The following is a 21740-nucleotide window of genomic DNA, read 5'->3' on the forward strand; positions in this document are numbered from 1 at the left end:
TTGCGGGAGGGTTAATCATAAGTGGGGTGTTTGTTCAAGTAAGAACAACACCTAAGCACCGGTCCACCCTGTCGGTGTCAAAACCGACGGATCTCGGGTAGGGGTCCCGAACTGTGCGTCTAAGGTTGATGGTAATAGGAGACAGGGGACACGAAGTTTTACCCAGGTTCGGTCCCTCTCGATGGAGGTAATACCCTACGTCATGCTTGATTGATATTGATGAGTATGAGGATTACAAGAGTTGATCTACCACGAGATCGTAATGGCTAAAACCCTAGAAGTCTAGCCTGACAGATTATGATTGCCTCTACGGACTAAACCCTCCAGTTTATATAGACACCGGAGGGGGATAGGGTTGTACAAAGTCGGTTACAGAGAAAGGAATCTTCATATCCAAATGCCAGGCTTGCCATCCACGCCAAGGAGAGTCCCATCCGGACACGGGAGAGAGTTCTTCTGTCTTGTATCTTCATAGCCCATTAGTCCGGGCCATGTCACAAAGGCCGGGCGCCCGAGGACCCCTTAATACAGGACTCCCTCAGTAGCCCCTGAACTAGGCTCCAATGACGAGGTGTCCGTCATGCAGATTGTCTTTGGCATTGCAAGACGGGTTCCTCTTCCGAATACTCCAAAATAGCTATCGAACACAGAGAACGTGTCCGGCTCTGTAAAAAAACGCCACATATATCCACAAAGAGTATAATATTTTATGAGTCCAATCCACTGACAACTTTTTGTAGCGTGACATCATGTCATAGCCCGGTCATTATTTCAAACCTTTTTGTAGCCTCCCGCTCCATGTTTCAAGATGCGGTTTTATTGGCATGTCTTGTCAAAGCAAATATCGTGTCCCCTTATTGCGGGATTCTCATTAATACGGGCATGGGTAATCCAACCGCGCTGCCTACACGACCCTTGGGGAATAGGCGAGTTTTAAGGCGAGTGGGGAGGCGCTTGATATTCACTGCCTTTATAAAGGGATAAGGATTCATGTCTTTCACCCACGCCCTCTTCCTCTCTGCCCATCCATTCTCAAGCTCCAGCGCCCAAGCCTCCATCCTTTCTGCCTCCAAATAGCACTCCAGCCATGTCCGGATCTGGAGCGCAAGGCAAGTGGATGGTTTCCTCCATCAAGGAGAAGGACATCACCAGGCTCCGGGAGGCCAGGTACCTAGCCAAGGAAATTGCCCACCGGCTTCCGGCCAAGGGACAGATCGTCCCCACCCCAGAGCCCCATGAGAGGGTCCTGTTCATCCCCCACTTCGTTCGCGGGCTGGGATTTCCTCTCCACCCATTCGTCTGCGGACTTATGTTCTACTACGAGCTGGATTTCCATGATCTGGACCCCAACTCCTTCCTCTATATCTCAGCATTTATTGTCATGTGTGAGGCCTTCCTCTATATCCCACCCCACTTCGGACTGTGGTTGAAGATCTTCAACGTGAAGCCGAAGGTGGTGCATGGCCAACATGCAGAGTGCAGAGGCGCCATGATGAGCAAGCTGCCCAATGTCACATGGCCCAAAGGTACCTTCGTGGAGACTGTCAAAGGGTGGCAACAACAGTTATCCTTTCTGATCAAAGTTATCCTTTCTAATCGATCTATTCAAGAGTCCGTAGTAAAATAACACGTAACTATTCTTTCCGTTCGATCTATCCTAGAGTTCGTACTAGAATAACACCTTAAGACACAAATCAACCAAAACCCTAATGCCACCTAGATATTCCAATATCACCTCAAGTATCCGTGGGTATGATTATACGATATGCATCACACAATCTCAGATTCATCTATTCAACCAACACAAAGAACTTCAAAGAGTGCCCCAAAGTTTTTACCGGAGAGTAAAGATGAAAACGTGTGCCAACCCCTATGCATAAGTTCACGAGGTCAGGGAACTCGCAAGTTGATCACCAAAACATACATCAAGTGGATCACGTGAATATCCCATTGTCACCATAGATAAGCACATGCAAGACATACATCAAGTGTTCTCAAATCCTTAAAGACTCAATCCGATAAGATAACTTCAAAGGGAAAACTCAATTCATCACAAGAGAGTAGAGGGGGAGAAACATCATAAGATCAAACTATAATAGCAAAGCTAACGATACATCAAGGTCGTGCCAAATCAAGAACACGAGAGAGAGAGAGAGAGAGGGATCAAACACATAGCTACTGGTACATACCCTCAGCCCCGAGGGTGAACTACTCCCTCCTCGTCATGGAGAGCGCTGGGATGATGAAGATGGCCACCGGAGAGGGATTCCCCCCTCCGATAGGGTGCTGGAACGGGTCTAGATTGGTTTACGTTGGCTACAGAGGCTTGCGGCGGCGAAACTCCCGATCTAGGTTTCTTTCTGGAAGTTTGGGTATATATAAGAGGTGTTGGAGTCGGGAACAGGTCAGGGGGTCCCCAAGGCGGCCACGAGGTAGGGGGCGCGCCCAGGGGTAGGGCGCGCCCCCACCCTCGTGGGTGACTCGAGACTCTTCTGGCCCATCTCCGGTACTCCGTGGGCTTCTTCTGGTCCAAAAATTATCTTCGTGAATTTTCAGGTCAATTGGACTCTGTTTGGTTTTCCTTTTCTGCAATACTCAAAAACAAGGAAAAAAACAGAAACTGGCTCTAGGCTCTAGGTTAATAGGTTAGTCACAAAAATCATATAAAATAACATATAAATGTATATAAAACATCCTAGATGGATAATATAATAGCATGGAACAATCAAAAATTATAGATACGTTGGAGATGTATCAGTAACTCCCTTGCCAGTTGCGCTTCCCCACGACCCGCATTGAGTGCATGATGTGGGGGTCGTGCGTGGGGCGGTCGCATCATGCTTGCGTCACCTCGCGGTGAACAGTAAAGAGGCGACCCGCGTCTTCCCCATAAAAAAGAGGAAATCGTAGGGGCGCTGCTCATTTACCCTTCGTGCCTTTTCCAATCTCGGAACTGTCGTTCCTTTATTCCTCAAGCGCAAATCGAAGCTCTCGCCTCTGCTCGCCACCGCCGCCTCCGCGCCCCCATTGCTCTTGATCCCTTACTTCCTCTCAGCCGCCATGGCACCCAAGACAGGCAAGGGTAAGGGAGTGGCCAAGGACGCTGGCTAGAAAGAGGCATCGGAGAGCAAGTTGGTGGAGATGCGGACGAAATGCGCCCTCTTCACCTCGACGGTCGACGCGCTCACCCTCAAGGAGAAGTTCAGGCCCCTGTGGGGGACGGAGACATCGGGGCACCCCACCACGCGTATCATCCCCTCCTCCATTGCCAAGGCCGACCCAAATTGGTACCCCTTCTTTGTCGATTACTTCTCCTGCGGGCTATGCCCCCTTTCTCTAATTTCTTCAACGACATCATGCACACCTACGACTTCCACCTTCTGGATTTTACGCCGAATGTCGTGGCGTGCATGGCCTTCTTTTCCCATCACCGCGAGGGCTTCGCCGGAGTGCACCCCAGCACGACACTCTTCCAGCACTACTTCACCCCTCGCATCCAGCCAGGGGGCGCCATCTCTGGCTGCATCACCTGGATCCCAAGGACCCAGAGTAGGGGCACATACCCGGAGGGTGCCCAGAAGGAGAGGTGGGAAGAGTGGCGGGGCCGGTGGTGCTGGATTGTGGAGGAGGATCTGCAGGAGTTCTGCCGGGTCCGTCGAGAGCCTCCAGTCCGCAGGAAGGACTGGGGTGATGTCGATGCCAATGACAAGAAGCTCACGGTCGCCACCACCAGGATCCATCGCCTCACCTCAGCCGGGCTCACTCTCGAGATGATTGGGGTCGATTTCATCCGTCGCCGGATTGCCGCGCTACACAATACGGGGAGGCCGGCCCGGGACTTCAGGAACGCGGCCGACATCATGAGGCTCCGCCCTGGTCTGAATCAAAACTTCAGGGTGTAGTAGAACGCCCACCTCTGCTAGAGGCTTTTTAGCTCAAGGTTGATGAGGTTAGCAGGGCTGAGAGGACCAGCAAGGTCGAGAAGACCGGCAAGGCTGGCAAGGCCAGCAACTCTATGTTCGGGTTGCCGGCGGAGGTGGTCCCGCTGAGCAACAACTCTTGCCAGACCACCATCATCGACATGATGCCAGTATTCAATGTGCACGGCCTCGACCCAACTTGGGCCGAGCCAGAAGCAGAGCTGGTGTAGGAATTCTTCGACAACTTGTCGGAGAGGTACGTTCGTGACGAGCCGCAACTCATCCGCAACACCACCAAGGAGAAGCTAGTGTACATCACCGCCCGGGCGAAGGAGGCAGCGCTTGCCGAGGAGGCCGGCAGTCTCGGCACCGTGGAGGATGAGGCCGACGTTGCCGCAGAGAAGAAAAAGTTCGCCGAGTGGACGGGAGCTGTTGGGGGGTCCAGCGGCGCCGACACTGGGGTCCCCCTTGTCGAAGACGTGGTCGAGGAGTCGGCCGAAGAGGAGATCAAGGGGGATGACTCCCCGGCCTCGGGGAGAAAACGTGTCCTGCGGCGGGCTAGCTCCAGCGAGCCGGACCGGCCCGGCAGGACCACGCAGCGGCAACAAGCCGCGAGACGAGGGTTGCGACAGTGAAGAAGGCCATGTCCGCCACTTCTTCCTCATCCAAGCGGCGCAGGACGCCTTTGCCTTCCCCTCTGCGGACGCCGCCCCGAAGGCCGACTTCGACCTTGGGTCCTTTAGCCCGAAGAGGAAGAGGAGGCCAGCAGAGGAGGACGAGTAAGCATCTCGCCCTTCATCATTTCCGGCCCTCAGCCTGTGCCATCTTCCTTGACTTGATCTTATCCTTGCAGCGACACGGAGACACTAGCCTAGAGGGCGGCGAAGAGGGCCAGGGCTTAGAGGGGCGTCAAGCCACCGGCGAGCACTCCGCGCACGCTGGTGTTGGTGGAGATCAGCCCGGACAACAGCCCTTGATGCAGCCCTCGCTTCAGCCCTAGCATGAGCTCATTACTCACTCCTCACAGACGGGCGTTGGGGCATGAATCCTTGGTGCTGACCTTGCCGAGTTTGCAGGAGGAGAGCGGCAATAGGAGGAGCCACTGAGGGCCACCCCCGACACGCCACCCAGAGGGGCGTCACCGGCTAGGGCACCTTCCGCCGAGCCCACGCGCATGGAGGAGGAGGAGGAGGCAAGCATGGGCACTAGTGGCTCCGTCCCGGCAACGAACATTGGCGGGGAGGGAACCACTTCTGCTCAGCTCGGCACAGGTAAGCGGCCTGCCTCCCGTCCCGTGCTATCTCTGCCATGCAATTTCCTCTCTTGTTTCTTTGTTCTGAACTTTGACATTGGCCCTGCTTCGTCCTCCTTTCTAGTTTCTAGATCCTCCTTCGACGGACCAGGTGGACGTCGATGCCGTCATCGAGGAGGTCGCTAGGGATGCTGAAGCTGAGGCCACCAGGATCACGGCTGACGAAGCCACCAAGTCTGCTGCTGAGAAGGCTAGCAAGGGGCCTGCCGGGGAGACCGGTGAGACCGCTGCTGGGGAGGCCAGCAAGGCTGCTGCTGAAGACGCCGCCAAGGAGCCCGTCGAGGAGGAGGTGGCCAACGATCAACCTTCCTCCCATGTAGCCCCTGCCCCGGGCAAGTACCTGAAGGTGGGCGACGACATGTTCATCCGCCTCCCGGAGACGGCAAGCACCAGGGCGCCAGCCGAAGGGGAGATGTTTGATGATGAGGCGCTCGCCACCACCGGGCTCCAGGTTGTTGACGAACCGAGCACCAGCGGTGGCGGTTCCCAAGAGGAGCAGCTTCTCTGAGCCATGAGCGCCAACTTCCAGAAGCTCCAGGCGCTCCGCCATGCCCGCCAAGACAAAGTGAAATCCAGGATGGCGGCGGTGGACAAGGCGGAGGCGGATTTTGAGGGGCGCGTCGCTCAGACGCAGGTCTGGTTTGGCGAGGCCTGGGAGGAACTAAGGACTGCCCAGGGTGAGCTGGATGAGCGCAAGCGAGAGCTCATCCTGAAGCAGGTCGACATGAGAAGGCCCAAGAGGCGGCGAAGGAACATGCTGCCAAGGAGGAAGACGCCTGGGCGCAGTAGCAAGATCTTCTAGACACCCAGGAGGAAGAACTCATTGCCCGCGAGCAGGCGCTTGCTGCCACGCTCCGCGGCAAGGAGGAGGAGATCAGGAAGATCGTCGCACAATGGACCCAGGAGATGGAGCAGAAGCACAAGGACGCACTTGATTCTTTGGCCCTGGACCACACCAGCAAGGTGGGGAAGCTGGAGCTGGAGCGGGAGGAGCTGAAGAGGGAGGTCTCAAAGCTGATGGAGGAGAGGGACACAACCAACCGCACTCTAGCGGATTCACAGGTCACCGTCTCCGACCAGATCAAGCTGCTCTCCGAGGCCAACAGCTCCATTGATGATCTGAAGTTGCAACTAGGCGCCTTGGAGGGGATGCTTTCAGAGGTCACGGCCCGGGAGGAGACCCTGAACAAGGCCCTCGAGATCGAAAAGCGGCTGCGGAGCAATGACGCCGCCTCCCATAAGGATTATGTGGGTAGCGTAAATCTCTGGATCAGCCATCTCATCGGCGTCGCTGAGAAGCTCACCTTGCAGCTAGCCGTCATGGGCATGCTAGATTTCAGGTACTCCCAGGAGGTGAACGTGAGCCCCAATGCCAGGCTGACCTTGTTCTTCGAGCACGTCCTCGACATCCTGGAGTAGCTCCGCTCCAATCGAGTGACCTATCTGGCCAATGAGTCCCGGAGGCTTTGCCGGGGTGCCCTGACCAAGGTGCTCACCAAGGTGGCATTCTGGAACCCCAGCGTCGACTTCGCCAACGTGCTTGAGAGCTTGCCGGAGGATGCGGACCTCATGGCACTCAAAGAGCGCATCGAGCCCATCATCAGCTGCGTCAACGGAATCAAGAGGGTGGAGGGCCAGCGCCGGGACTAGCCACCCCGTTTCTCTTTGCTGATGCGAGTTCATGCCCAAGACAATTTATCTTAAGTTAGAACCGCGGCAATCACTGATGTAATATAACTCTGCAGTACTTTGAAATGAAGCATGCTATCTTCCTGTTCAATCTTTCCTTGTATGTACACACCCTACGCCTAGTTGGATAGGTTTGCCGGCGCGTAAACCCATGTTGTGGCGCTTTGAGGAACGGATCCTTAGCAGCCTGCCGGGGGGCGCTTGCTGCCGGACAAGCCACCTTGTTGTTCTCAGCGCAGCCGCTTGAACTGTTGAGCGGACTCGAAACAGAACAAGGGCGTTGCCAATAGTGGAAGGGTTCCCTTGCATGCAAGTTTTCCATACAAGGAGCAAGATCTTTCGAGGAAGATAACCTTATAAAAAGGAAAATTGCTCAAGGTTTTGCGTGACTTAGCTTTTCCGTCGCCACGCGGATGGTTGTTGCGGCTGCGGATAGCACCGCCTCGCCTAGCTGATGGCACCAGAGCATGGTTGATCGACATCACCCTCTTCTCTCGAGCCATTGCAACGAAGGACTCGATGAGTTGACTTCAAAACCGGATTTTCACAGCCTCAGCACCCCTACCTGGCGCGCCAAAGATGCTGGGGTCTCGCGAACAACACCTATGGGATCCCTCGGGGAGTCCCTTCTACGGTTGGCGGGGTGTGGGGCTGCGCAAAGAGCGGGTCTAGAAGATCAACACGGGGGGATTTTTACCCAGGTTCGGGCCGCAAATGATGCGTAAAATCCTAGTCCTGCTTTTTGTGTATTTAGTGTTCTTGAGCTCTTGAACTAGTTGCAGTGTGTGCCTAGTCCAAAAAGTCTGAATCCCCACTCAGTATGCCTCGGGCGTCCTTTTATATGCCAAAGAGGTTGCCACAGTGGCACACAGGAGGTGGAAAGTATGTACAGTGTACAAGTCTATCGCCTGGCACCGTAGGAAAAACACATTTAATGCATTGCCGACGTGCCCTTTTGCTTTATTGGGGACATCAAAGAAGCTCATCCCGTCCATCCCCGCCTCGCCTCGCTCTGACGCACATCCAAGCTGACAAGGCATGCAGCGCCACGCTGGCTGGCTGTTGAGTTGGTGCAGTGGCAGGGTCTTCACAAAGATCTGCATGCCACCATGTAGGTGCTTGGCTAGTTGGCCTAGAAGCTGCATGCTGCCACGCAGGTGCGTGCCTAGTTGGCAGGCTGGTTGCCATGTTGGAACGGGCGCGGGGCAGTGAAGCTCTGGCAAGTGCGGGCCTGGCCTTGGCTCCGTAGATGCCCCTGGCAAGGGTCTTGCCAGTGTCTCGTGGCCGTCCCCGGCAAGGGTCTTGTCGGGTGCTTGCGAGCATCCCCGGCAAGGGTCTTGCCAGGGGTCTAGATGTCGTCCCTGGCAAGATCTTGCCGGGGGTCTTCGTCTCCTGGTTCTCATCTAGGCTTGCAGGCCTTTGGTTTTCACAACGATCTGCATGCCACCATGCAGGCTCTCCCGAACCTTGGTCTTGACGTTGTCGATGGCGTCATAACTCTCAGGCTCAAGGGTGGCGGCCTTGCTGGCATTGGGCAAATTGTCCCGGCAAGGCTCTTGCCAGGGCAAAATAGGCTGCCCCGGCAAGGGTCTTGTCGGGGAAAGCTCACCTTGTCCCTTCTCTCTTCATGCTTCTGGTTTGAGCGCTGCCTTGGCAGCCTTGTACCTTTGCTACCTCTGCTCCGCCAAGCATGGCCGCAGGTGCGGCTACGACTGCCCGTGCACAAGTAAAGGATACAGAAAGGCCCCTACTTTTGTACACCGACACTTAGGTCCAGCTTTGGGCTTCTTCACGGGATTGACAACTTTCTTGCCATTCTTCTTGAAGTTGCCTTTCTTTCCCTTGCCCTTTTTCTTGAAACTAGTGGTCTTGTTAACCATCAACACTTGATGCTCTTTCTTGATTTCTACCTTCGCCGATTTCAGCATCGCGAAGAGCTCGGGATTTTTTTTCCCGTCATCCCTTGCATATTATAGTTCATCACGAAGTTCTAGTAGCTTGGTGATAGTGACTAGAGAAAATTTTCAATCACTATCTTATCTGGAAGATTAACTCCCACTTGATTCAAGTGATTGTAGTACCTAGACATTCTGAGAACATGCTCACTAGTTGAGCTATTCTCCTCCATCTTGTAGGCAAATTACTTGTCAAAGGTCTCATAACTCTCGACATGGGCATGAGTCTGATATACCAATTTCAGCTCTTGGAACATCTCATATGCTTCATGGCATTTAGAACATTTTTTAAGTCCCGGTTCTAAGCCATAAAACATGGCGCACTAAACTATTAAGTAGTCATCATATCGAGCTTACCAAGTGTTCATAACGTCTGCATTTGCTCCTGCAATAGGTCTGTCACCTAGGACATAAATCTTATGTGCAACAATGAGGATAAACCTCAAATCACAGACCTAGTCCGCATTATTGCTACTATCATCTTTCAACTTCGTTTTCTCTAGGAACATATCAAAAAATAGGGGAGCTAAATCGCGAGCTATTGATCTACAACATAGATATGCAAAACTATTAAGACTATGTTCATGATAAATTTAAGTTCAATTAATCAAATTACTAAAGAATTCCCACTTAAATAAACATCCCTCAAGTTTATCTAAGTGATACATGATCCAAATCAACTAACCCATGTCCGATCATCACGTGAGATGGGGTAGTCATCAACGGTGAACATCTCTATGTTGATCATATCTACTATATGACTCATGTTCGACCTTTTGGTCTCCAATGTTCTGAGACCATGCCTGTACATGCTAGGCTTGTCAAGTTTAACCCAAGTTTTTTGCATGTGCCAAACTATCTTACACCCATTGTATGTGAAAGTATAGTCTATCACACCCGATCATAACGTGGTTTCTCGAAACAACGAACTGTAGCAATGGTACATACTCAAGGAGAACACTTTTATCTTGAAATTAAGTGAAGGGATCATATTATAATGCTACCGTTGTTCTAAGAAAAATAAGATGCATAAAGGATAAACATCACATGATCAAAATATGTGACAATATATGGCCATTATCATCTTGTGCTTTTGATCTACATCTCCAAAGCATCGTCATGATCTCCATCGTCACCGGCTTCACACCTTGATCCGCATCATAGCATCGTTGCGTCGAGGTCGTCACGCCAACTATTGCTTCTACAATTATCACTAACGCATAGTAATAAAGTAAAGCAATTACATGGCACTTGCACTTCATACAATAAAGAGACAACCCTAAGGCTCCTGCCAGTTGTCGATATTACAAAACATGATCATCTCATACGTCAACATATATCACATCATATCTTGACCATATCACATCCCAACATGCCCTGCAAAAACAATTTAGACGTCCTCTACTTTGTTGTTGCAAGTTTTACATGGTTGCTACGGGCTTCTAGCAAGAACCGTTCTTAACTATGCAAAAACCACAATGGTGATTCATCAAGTTTGTTGTTTTAACCTTCTTCAAGGACCGGCCATAGTCAAATTCGATTCAACTAAAGTAGGAGTAAAAGACACCCACCAGCCACCTTTTATGCAAAACTAGTTGCATGTCAGTCGGCGGAACCGGTCTCGTATGCGTGGACATGTAAGGTTGGTCCAGGCCGCTTCATCCCACAATACCGCCGAATCAAAATAAGACGTTGGTGGTAAGAAATAGGACTATCACCGCCCACAACTCTTTGTTTTCTACTTGTGCATATCATCTACGCATAGACCTGGCTCAGATGCCACCGTTGGGAAACGTTGCATGGAAAACAAAAAAAATTCTACGCACATGCAAGATCTATCCATGGAGATGCATCGCAATGGGAGGGGGAGAGTGTGTCTACGTACCCTCGTGGACCGTAAGTGGAAGCGTTTGTTAACGAAGTTGATGTAGTCGAACTTCTTCGCGCTTCAACCGACCAAATACCGAACGTATGGCACCTCCGCGTTCTGCACACGTTCAGTTTGGTGACATCCTTCGCCTTCTTGATCCAGCAAGACGGTGAGATAGTGGATTAGTTCCGGCAGCACGACGGCGTGGTGACGGTGATAGTGAAGTGATCTCCGTAGGGCTTCACCTAAGGACTACGAAAATAGGACCGGGGGTGTAAACAGTCAAGGGGGGCACCGCACATGGCTAGGAAATTGTCTGTTGTGTGCTAGGCAACCCCCTCCAACATATATATAGGTGGGAGGGAGGGAGGAACAGCCAAAGGAGGAGCCCAAGTAGGAGGAATCCTACTTGGAGTCTCTCCCAAGCCGCGCCCCCTGGCTTATATAGGTGTGGGGGGAAAGGCAAGGGAGGGTGCCCCCCCTTTCCTTTCTCCCATGAGAGGGAAACGCGGGAGGGGCCAGCCCTCACCCTTTCCTCCCCTTGGGCTGGGCGGCCAGGGAGAGGGGCGCACCAGCCCCCTGTGGGCTGGTCTGTCCCTCCCTTGGCCCATTAAGCCCATAACACCTACCGGGGGTGTCCGGAACCCCTTCCGATGACCTGATGGATACCCGGTGCATCCCGAAACTCTTCTAGTGTCCGAATACCATCGTCCTATATGTCAATCTTGACATCTTGAGCATTCTAAGACTCTTCTACGAAGATCTTTATTGGTCGAACCGTTATGCCAACATACATAATTCCCTTTGTCCATTGGTATGTTACTTGCCCGAGATTCGATCGTCGGTATCTTCATACCTAGTTCAATCTCGTTACCGGCAAGTCTCTTTACTTGTTCCGTAATACATCATCTTGTAAATAACTCCTTACTCATTTGCTTGCAATCTTGTGATGTGTATTACCGAGAGTGCCCAGAGATACCTCTCTGATACTCGGAGTGACAAATCCTAATCTTGATCTATGCCAACTCAACAAACACCTTCGGAGATACCTGTATAGCATCTTTATGATCACCCAGTTATGTTGTGGCATTTGATAGCACACAAGGTATTCCTCTGGTATCCGGGAGTTGCATAATCTCATAGTCGGAGGAATATGTATTTCACATGAAGAAAACAATAGCAATAAACTGAATGATCATTATGCTAAGCTAACGAATGGGTCTTGTCCTTGACATCATTCTCCTAATGATGTGACCCCGTTATCAAATGACAACACATGTCTATGCTTAGGAAACCTTAACCATCTTTGATCAACGAGATAGTCTAGTAGAGGCTTACTAGGGACACGGTATTTGTTTATGTATTCACACATGTATTTAAGTTTTTGATCAATACAATTCTAGCATGAATAATAAACCTTTTATCATGATTTAGTAAATATAATAATAACCATTTTATTATTGCCTCTAGAGCATATTTCCATCACAAATATTGTTCTAGTGGATTAGTAGGAGGCACGACAAAAGAAGTAAGACGTCTTTCATCCTTACTAGGCAATTCTTTCTTATGAGGTTGTCTATTAAACTTGGAGAAATTAAATTCATGAGACTCATCACCAAAACTAACACTGATGGTTTGTTTATGAAAATCTATGGTGGCATTGAGAGTGTTCAAGAAAGGTCTACCAAAGATGATGGGACAAAAGTAATCTTGTGGGGAACCAAGGACAAGAAAATCAGTAGGATATTTTATTTTCCCACACAAGACTTCAACATCTCTAACAATCCCAAGTGGTGTGATGGTGTCTCTATTAGCAAGTTTAATAGTAACATCTATGTCCTTTATTTCAGTGGGTGCTATGTCATCCATAATTTCTTGATATAAGGTAAAAGAGATAGCACTCATGCTAGCACCTAAGTCACATAAACCATGATAACAATGATCTCCTATTTTAACTGAGACAACAGGCATGCCAACAAGAGGTCTATGTTTATCTTTCTCATCAGGTTTGGCAATTCTAGTAGCTTCATCACAGAAGTAAATAACATGCCCATCTATATTTTCTACCAAGAGATCTTTAACCATAGCAACACTAGGTTCTACTTTAATTTGTTCAGCAGGTTTAGGTGCTCTAATATTACTTTTGCGAACCACAATTGAAACCTTAGCATGTTCCTTTATCCTAACAGTTAAGGTGGTTTTCAATATAAGAAGTAGGGACAACTGGATCAACATTATAAATAACAGTTTCATCTTTAGCAATTACCAATTCTTTAATTTCCTCTTTAATAGGGGGTTGATATTTAAACCACTTCTCCTTAGGGAGATCAACATGGGTAGCAAATGATTCACAGAAAGATGCTACTATCTCAGAGTCAAGTCCATATTTTGTACTAAAGTTTTGGAAAGTATCAGTATTCATAAAATATTTACCACAATCAAACTCAAGCTTAATACCTGACTCTTTACCTTCGTCGAGTTCCCAATCATCAGAGTTGCGTTTAATTTTTTCTAAAAGATCCCACCTGAATTCAATAGTCTTCTTCATAAAAGAACCAGTACAAGAAGTATCGAGCATGGATTGATCATCACCAGAAAGCCGAGCATAGAAATTCTGAATGATAATTTCTCCTTCACGAGGCCAAAAATTATATCTATAATTCCGGTCATGATGAATTAGATGCATAGTATATTTTTTTGGTGAAATTGCAATTTCAACCGATTCCAGTTCCAAGATCCAATATCATCGCATAACCTATACCATGTCAATGCTTTTCCCTTCAAAGATAAAGGGAAAACCTTCTTCTTTACTTCATCTTCGGGCAAACCTGCAAGCTTAAATAATCCACAAATTTCATCTACATATATCAAGTGCATATTAGGATGTTTAGTTCCATCTCCTGCATAAGGATTAGCTAGCAGTTGTTATATCATACCCAGAGGAATTTCATAACCAATATTTTCAATAGATGCAGTAGGTTGAGGGGCAACAAATTGTGGTTCCGGTCGAGGTGAAGATACCCCGAACAAACCCCTCAAAGGATTGTTCTCCATAGTAACAAGTGACAATAAATTTCAGCATGTAGTAATAATTTTTCCTTACCAATTTCCACTTGCCAAGAGCGCTTCACTCCCCGGCAATGGCACCAGAAAAGAGCCTTGATGACCCACAAGTATAGATGATCCATCATAGTCCTTTCAATAAGTAAGAGTGTCGAACCCAACGAGGAGCAGAAGGAAATGACAAGTGGTTTTCAGCAAGGTATTCTCTGCAAGAACTGAAATTATAAGTAACGAGTAGTTTGATAGCAAGATAATTTGTAATGAGCAAGTAACGGTGATAGTAAATAAAGTGCAGCAAGGTATCCCAATCCTTTTGTAGCAAAGGACGGGACAAAACAATCTCTTATGATAAGCAAAGCGTTCTTGAGGGTACATGGGAATTTCATCTAGTCACTTTCATCATGTTGGTTTGGTTCGTGTTCGCTACTTTGTAATTTGATATGTGTGTGGACCAATGCTTAGGTGTTGTTCTTACTTGAACAAACCTCCTACTTTTGATTGACCTCCTCGCAAGCATCCGCAACTATGAAAAAGTATTAAGATAAAATCTAACCATAGCATTAAACTTTTGGATCCAAATCAGTACCTTATGAAGTAGAGCATAAACTACGGTTTAAGCTTCTGTCACTCTAGCAAACCACCATCTAATAACTACTCCACAATGCATTCCCTCAGGCCCAAATATAGTGAAGTGTCATGTAGTCGATGTTCACATGACACCACTAAGGGAATCACAACATACATATCATCAAAATATCTAACACATATCAAGTTCACATGATTACTTGCAACAAGATTTCTCCCGTGACCTCAAGAACAGAATTAACTACTCACAAATGATAATCATGCTCAAGGTCAGAGGGGTATTAAATAGCATAATGGATCTGAACATATAATCTTCCACCAAATAAACCATATAGTAATCAATTACAAGATGTAATCAACACTACTAATCACCCACAAGAACCAATCTGAGGTTCTGGTACAAATATTGAATACAAGAGATGAAATAGGGTTTGAGAGGAGATGGTGTTGTTGAAGATGTGATGGAGATTGCCCTCCCAAAGATGGGAGAGTTGTTGGTGATGACGATGACGATGATTTCCCCCTCCGGGAGGGAAGTTCCCCCAGCGGAATCACTCCACCGAAGGGCAAAAGTGCTCATGTCCAAATTCTGCCTCGAGACAGCGGCGCTCCATCCTGAAAGTCCTCTCCTTATTTTCTTTCTAGGTCAAAATGACTTATATACCAGAAGATGGGCACCAGAGGTGGGCCGAGGAGGGCACAACCGGGCAGGGCATGCTTGGGGGCCCTGGCGCACCCAAGTGGGTTGTGCCCACCTGGTGGGCCCCCTCTGGTAGTTATTTGCTCCAATAATTCTTAAATATTCCATAAAGAATCTCTGTGAAGTTTCAGCTCATTTGGAGATGTGCAGAATAGGTAACTCTGACATAGCTTTTTCAGGTCCATATTATGAGAGAAAAGGCATTAGAACTACTCCATAAAGCATTATTATGCATAAAAACATTATAAATAACAGTAGGAAACATGATGCAAAATGGATGTATCACTTGCTGACCGGTAAGTGCCTCTATTTTCTTCTCGTGCAACACTAATCTTTCTACTACCTTCTGCATCCAGTCTGCTTCCGCTTTCTTCTTTCTCCCTCGGCTTCTATAAGTGGCACTTCTATGGGGAAACCCAACCTTCCACGGAACGGAGCCTGATGTGCCTCGTGTTCGTCCAGGGTGTTCAGGATTCCCGAGGGCGCGTGACAACTCGTCCTTCTCTCTGCTAGGATGTAACTTCCCTTCTTGCATGGCCTGGATTGCTTCCTGAATCTTTTTGATGGGTGTTGCAAGTTGAGCTTCCATATAAACACACTTCCCTATTTCTGGGTCTAAAGTTCCCCATGCCCGAAGAACCAAGTCCTTGCCCGTTTAGGCCAGTTCAATGTCGCTAGATGGATCCCTTTAGCAAGAAGGTCATTCTCAGCTTTGTCCCACGTAGGCTGGGCAACCTTGTAGCCATCTGACCCCGTAACATGGTGATATTCCTTCTTTGCAGCATTTTTATTATTTATCAATGACCTTTTCTTCCCTTTCCCGATGCCTTGCATGCCACAAATGCGGGCCAATAATCTTTTATCTTCTCATATTTACCGGTGAATGTTGGAGTCTTCTCTTTCAAGACAAATTTTTTGTTCAATCTTTTCTTCCAGTTGTTGAATTGTTATTTGGATCCACCTCTGACGGTGGGCTGAAATTTGTCGTGAGCGTATTCCAAAGCTCATCTTTGGATCTACTAGCAGGCAACCAACTAGTGGAGGTAGGACGCAGCTTTACCCACCTACCCATTTTTGCATTTACTCCACCGTAATGACGTCGTTACCAGAACTGATCCATGGATCAGAAATCCTCTGACGAGTCGAGCGACGACTCTGAAGTCAAATCGCGATGGCCTGAATGGACATCCCATTCAGGCCCACCGTCCAGGAGAATTCCTCCATTTCCTTTTTTATTCCACATCGTCAACTGGGCCCAGAAATGGTCACGTGTGTCTGCTAAAACGAATCACGACGACATATTCGGCGGGACAGATTCCAAGAGCCTGTGTGCTCGTGATCAATTCCTCCGCGTCCCATACAATGGCACAATTATAGTGGGAAGCGATGATGCTCATAATTGTATGCATTGGTTCTTTTGGTGGAGGATGTGTGTGCCAAAGAAGAAATGTGACATGGGATTTAGGTATGTCAATTACTTTAATCTCGCTATGTTGGTGAGGCACTGTTGAAGGTCCGTCTCCACACCAAACCATGCGCATATTCTTAGCACACTAGTACTATCTTGAAGGTGATATGGTAAAGGAAGGAAACAAAGGATCATAGGAGAGTTTGTATGTGACTTCCTCTCGTTTTCCTTCCCCAAATCTAGGCGGCTAGGGCAAAACCCTCCAAGCTTCGCCGTGTAGTCCATGGATTCGCCTCCCCTCTACCTCCTGCTCCAACGGCCGGTGGTAGAGAGTGGAATCCCGGTGTCGGACAGATGACTGTGCTTCTTCTTTGAGTTTATCTTCGTGCCCCGATCGTTGATATGCCTTCAACGTATCTATAATTTTTTTATTGTTTCATACTATTATATTATCGCTTTTGTATGCTTTATATGCCATTTTATATTTTTTTACAGACTAACCTATTAACTTAGTGCCTAGTGTCAGATCCTATTTTTTTGCATGTTTTTTGTTTCGCAAAAAAACCATACCTATCGAATTCCAAACACGATGAAACTTTACAGTGATTTTTTCTGAAACATAAGAGACCATAAAACGTGGAGAGACCAGAAGGCACACGAGGGGGCTACAAGCCCTGGTGGCGCGCCCTGGGGGGTAGGCGCGCCTGGTGAGCTCATGGACCCCCTGATGCTCTGTTTTCCCTAATTTATGGCCTATAAATTCCCAATATTCCAAAACCCTCGAGGTGAGACACGAAATAATTATTCCGCTGCCACATGCCTCTATTCTACTGCGATCCCATATGGAGCCCTTTGTCGGTACTCTGTAGGAGGGGGAAACCATTGAGTAGGCCATCTCCATCAACCTTTCTACCTACATGATGATGTGTGAGTAGTTCCTACATGACCTACGGGTCCATAGCAGTAGCTAGATGGCTTTCTCTCTCTCTCTCTCTCTCTTGATCTTAAATACAATGATCTCCTATGAGATCAATCCGATGTAATCTTTTGTGATGTGTTTGTTGAGATCCGATGAATTGTGGGTTTATGATCTGATTATTTATTGATCTATTTTGATTTCTCGAGCCTTCATTATTGTGTAATTTTATAGCTTTGTAATTCTCTAAAATCTATTAGTCTACTTTGGCCAAGTTTGATTAATTTATCTTCAATGGGAGAGGTGCTTTGTAGTAGGTTCAATTTTGCGGTGACCATGTCAAGTGACAGAAAGGACAAGGTCACGTATTTGTATTGTTGCTACTAAGAATAAAATGATGGGGTTTGGTCATATTGATTGATCTTATTTTGTCTACATTATGTCATCTTGCTTAATGCGTTACTCTGTTATGAACTTAATACTTTGAGATGCATGCTAGATAGCGGTTTTGGGGTGGAGTAATAGTAGTAGACGTTAGTAAGTTTAAACGTCTACTTGTCATGAATGTAATGCCTATATAATGATTATGCCTTGGATGATCTTCATAACTATGCACAATTATGTCAATTGCCCAACAATAATATGTTTTCTTCGCTATTCTGCTTTCAAGAGAGATGCCTCTAGTGAACCTATGTCCCCGGGGGTCCATTCTTCATATATTTACAGGTTCCTATTTTTATCAATCTACTATCATTATTCTAGTTACTACCATCCTTTGTTATCCTTACTATTATTTTCTTTTAACCTCGTGGCTAGCAAGAACAAGGGGAGTGACGACCCCTTGCCTTTGTTAGGTGCAAGCAATTATTTTGTTTGTGTGGAGGTGCTCCCAATGTTGTACATGTGTTGCCTCCTACTGGTTCAATAAACCTTGGTTCTAAACCGAGGGAAATACTTTCTGCTAGTGTGCTACATCACCCTTCCTCTTAGGGGAAATTCAACAACTCCTGTAGGAGTAGCAAAAGAATTTTTGGTGCCGTTGCTGGGGAGGCTTCATCATACAAATCAGGTGCCTTTGCACAAACACTTTCCTTTTTTCTTGTTTTTATTCTTGCATTTTGCATTTTGCCTTCCCATTCTACTCTCAAAAACTCAAAAATAACTTGTTGCCGCTATCTTTGCTTGAATTGCCATCATGTCTACTCCTGAAAATACCAAGCTTTGTGATTTCTCAAGTACTAATAACAATGATTTTATTAGTACTCCTATTGCTCCTCCCGCCACTACTACGGAGTCTTATGATATAAAAGATGTTTTTCTCAAAGGATGAATTGCTGCCACCATTGGCGTCTTTGGACAAACCCATACCACTATTGTGAGCCTGCAATTTTCCAAGGAAATACGAAAGAATCAAACTTCCGTGCGATTAACAAATAACAAGCTACTGCTCTAATTATATTCCAACTTTTCTCATCAAGAAGGAAAAAAATAACACACTTCAGTAGCTTAGTACATACCAGCGCCAATTTTTTTGCGAGGAACATACGAGCACCCCAGAACCAGTTCACAATTCATATATGGATTTTGGATAGAACATAGAAGAATGGGGAGGCAGAGAAGAGAAGAGATCTTACTAGCGTCGGTCGAGCATCCTGGTTTGGAGCGAAGGGAGGTGACCGTCAGGCCTCGGGAGTCCTGGTCGACTGGTCTAATGTCAGGCCTCTCGGATAGCTAGAGACTGGAGCAGAGGAAGACCAAAGGTGATAGACAGAGGGACTCGATGGAAGGGACCATGCGGCGGCGGCCCCGGGCGTAGGACGACAGGTGGCAGGAACAACAATATAGGATGGCGACTGGTGAGGGATAGCTGGAACGGCGACCGTGGTGGTTCACCCAGGTAGGGCGGCAGGGAAGCGACGTCATTCTGAGAAAGGGTGGAGGTGGAAGCAGCGGCGGTGCCCGAGGGATAGGGGGAAGATGAGCGCACTAAGTAGTGGATTTTGGTCGAAACCCTACAAAGGAGGGTTTTCCCCTCTTTTCCCTTTCTACCCCTAGCTTGTTCATAAAAAAGTAGTGGGTTCATGAGCTTTTCTGGAAATGACATTGAACCGCCCAGTTTTGCAAAAACTGTTGGCTTCACTGGTTTTTACAAAAAAACCGATCGGTTCGATTGCTCGAACGGTCCTCAATGCTTAAAAAATGGCTGGGGTCGCTGGTTCTGGTCTTTTCCGGTCCGGCCGCCAGTCCGGTTCTGTTTTTTAAACTATGGTCATGATAGGTATGTATAGCGGACACTTTATGGCATAAACTTTGGTTGAATGATTTTGGACGCATGCGCAAATTTTGTATAGCAAAAGACTAGAAGAAACAACTCTTCTAAGCATAAAAACCTCAATCATGCATACGATGCATATGTGGGTGACGAACCACAAGTATAGTGGATCAATAATAGTCCTTTCATTCAGTAAGAGTGTCGAATCCAAGGAGGAGCAGAAGGAAATGATAAGCGGTTGTCAGCAAGGTATTCTCTGCAAGTACTGAAAGCAGCAGTACCAGATAGTTTGGTAGCAATGAAATTCGTAACAAATAACAAGTAGAAATAGTAACAAAGATGTAGCAAGGTGGTCCAATCCTTTTTATAGCAAAGGATAAGCCAGAACGTTCTCTTATAGCAAGCAAAGCGTTCTCGAGGACACATGGGAATTATCGTCTAGTCACGTTCATCATGTTAGTTGATTAGCATTCACTACTTTGATAATTTGATATGTGGGTGGACCGGTGCTTGGGTGTTGTCCTTACTTGAACAAGCATCCCACTTATGATTACCCCCTCTCGCAAGCATCTGCAACTATGAAATATGAATTAAGATAGATCTAACCACATCATGAAACATATGGATCCAAATCAGCCCCTTACGGAATAACGCATAAACTAGCAGGGTTTAATATTTTGTCACTCTAGCAACCCATCATCTACTTATTACTCCACAATGCCTTCCCTTAGGCCCAAGTATGGTGAAGTGTCATATAGTCGACGTTCACATGACACCACTAAAGGAAGCAACAACATACATATCATCAAAATGTCGAATGAATACCAACTTCACATGATTACTTATAACAAGACTTCTCCCATGTCATTAAGAACAAAAGTAACTACTCAAAAATAATATCATGTTCAAGATCAGAGGTGTATTGAATATGCTTGAGGATCTGAACATTTAATCTTCCACCAAATAAACCAACTAGCTTCAACCACAAGATGTAATCGACACTACTAGCAACACATAGGTACCAATCTGAGGTTTTCGGACAAAGATTGAATACAAGACATGAATTAGGGTTTGAGATGAGATGGTGCTGATAAAGATTGGTCCTCCCACGATGAGGGGATCGTTTGTGATGTCGATGGCTTCAATTTCCCCCTCCCGGAGGGAAGTTTCCCTGGTGGAATCGCTCTGCCGGAGAGCAAAAGTGCTCCTGCCCAGGTTCCGCCTCGAGACGGCGGCGCTTCGTCCCGAAAGTCTCCTCCTTATTTTTCTAGGGCAAATGGCTTCATATAGCATACGATGGGTACCAAAGGCCTGCCAGGGGTCCCACGAGCTCACATGGCGCACCCAGGGGTGGGGTGCGCCCCCTGAGCTCATGGCTCCATGGTGGACCGCCTTTTGGTAATTCTTCTTCGAGTATTTTTATATATTCCAAAATAATTCTCCGTAAATTTTCAGGTCATTTGAAGTTGTGCAGAATAACTATCCTTGTTGTAGCCTTTTCAGGTCCAGAATTCCAGCTGTCGGCAATCTCCCTCTCCATGTGAAACTTGTACAGTAAGAGAGAAAAGGCATTAAAATTGCATCATAAAGTGAAATAGCATTCAAAACATAATAAATAACAGTAAAAAATATGATGCAAAATGGATGTATCAACTCCCCCAAGCTTAGACCTCGCTTGTCCTTAAGAGAAAGCCAAAATCGATAATCATGACCACATGTTTAGAGAGAGAGAGGTGCCGACAAAAATAAACTACAGACATGAAAGCATCATGATCATTATTATAGCAGCAATATATCATCATAAAACTTATCATGCTAAAGTAACAGTTAATCCACATGCTAAAGTATGAACCATAAACTTTGTTGGGAACTAACAAATTATGATCTCAGTCATTGAAAAAATTACAATCCATCATATTTTCTGAAAGAGTCTATGTGAGAGCTTTGTTTAGCAAGTTCACATACTCAACTATCATTTAGTCTTATATGATTGCTGATAGTCACAACATATTTATAGAGCAAAAGTTTTAGTCAAAATACATAGGAAGAT

Source organism: Triticum dicoccoides, chromosome 6A (genome assembly GCF_002162155.2).
Source record: "Triticum dicoccoides isolate Atlit2015 ecotype Zavitan chromosome 6A, WEW_v2.0, whole genome shotgun sequence".
NCBI lineage: Eukaryota > Viridiplantae > Streptophyta > Magnoliopsida > Poales > Poaceae > Triticum > Triticum dicoccoides.